Source organism: Bison bison, unplaced genomic scaffold (genome assembly GCF_000754665.1).
Source record: "Bison bison bison isolate TAMUID 2011002044 unplaced genomic scaffold, Bison_UMD1.0 scf7180017864098, whole genome shotgun sequence".
Taxonomy (NCBI): domain Eukaryota; kingdom Metazoa; phylum Chordata; class Mammalia; order Artiodactyla; family Bovidae; genus Bison; species Bison bison.
Window position 1 is genome coordinate 2,013,518 of NW_011494670.1, and position 1,588 is coordinate 2,015,105.

Sequence of the window (1,588 nt, forward strand, 5' to 3'; positions counted from 1 at the left end):
TCTAATCTCTACTTTCATTGTACTGGGCTTTGTGTACCAAGTACAGAAGAGCACATGATGATAGTAAATGTTTTATGTTAAAAAGCTCAACTCTACAATTTGTCAACAGAATGTGTAGCTCATTACCTTTCAGAGTTATAAGTTTTCTCAGTTTAGCCAGAACAATCTTGTTCCTTTGTTGTCTACCTTTTGTTATATGACGTAACAGGATAGATCTGACATGCTCCTTTGCCATCTACTCTGCAGATCCTAAGAGATGAAATGGGGCTTAAGTTCTTTAAGGAATGCGGTAATTAGAACTGCCATTTATTGAGCATTCAATGGTACTAGACACATTTTAAGTTCTTTATCAGTATTGACTCACAAGCCCCCTATAAATCCTTTACTGTAGGTTTAGCTGCTATTGTTATTTTACTGATGAAGCAATGGATGCACAATGAGGTTAGGACACCTAAGGTCATATAACTTGGAGCAGAGGTAGGAACTGATCTTAGGCAGTCTGATTCCAGAGTTAAGATTCCTGCACTCTTAACCACTGATACGTCATGGGAATGTGTGAGTAGTAGTTTCTTGGACATGTTTGTCATAAACCTGAAGAATTAAGTATTCTTAAGTTACTAAAAAAGAATAAATTTAAAAATTTATCTCTAAATTTTAATCTAGCTTTTGTGAATCTGATTTCTTACTAATTAATTTTGCTCCCCATCCATACAGTGAAGAAAAACTTAGGCTTCTACTGTAATCACATTAGTGAGTAGACTTATCTATGTCCTGGTCCATGGATGAAGAAAGCACAATCAAAGAGATGGCATTGCATGCAGGGAGCTAGTTGCAGAGCTTTCAGAACTGTTTCCACTGTTGGCTGCTTAAGAGTGCATTTTCATCTATTTGAAGCATTTTGTTTAGTATGTGCTGGGCTCCATAGTAGGAGCTTGGGACATAGACATGTATTAGACATGCTTCCTCTACTAAAGTTCAGTCTAGTTGGGGCCATCTGTGGAATGAAGTAACTGCAAAAACCACACTATAAGCATTAGAATATGGTACTATGTGAGATGTAGACGATGACATGCTTAACTCAGACTGTGGGATAAGATGAGAAATGCTTCACAGGAGAAATACTTGAGGTAGATTTTAAAGAATGAGTTGGCTAGGCTGGAAAAGGGGAAAGGAACAGTCAGAAGAACTAGCAAGTATCAAGATGTAGAGCCTATGTGGACAGTTGCCAGCTCAGCAGAACTGAAGAGGGTCCAGGACAGGAGGTGAGTAGGAAAAGGAATGCAGACAAGGGATCTCTACCAGAGAGTATTCAGGGGTTTTACATGGAGGCGGCACATTGAATTTGAATTTCAGAAACTTCAGTCTGCCTTGCACTAGAGCCACAGAGGTCAATTACAGGCTATTAAAAATTCTAGGGGAGTCAAAATTAAGACCCCAAAGAGGGTGGTGGCAGTGAGGATGAAAAAGCAGCAAAAATAGGTAAGTAAGAATACCACCCAAGTTTCTCTTGAAAATCAAGAGGGACATAAAAGAGAGGCCTGAAAATTAAATTTCCCTTTAGTTTACAGCCAGATTGTAATTTGATGTG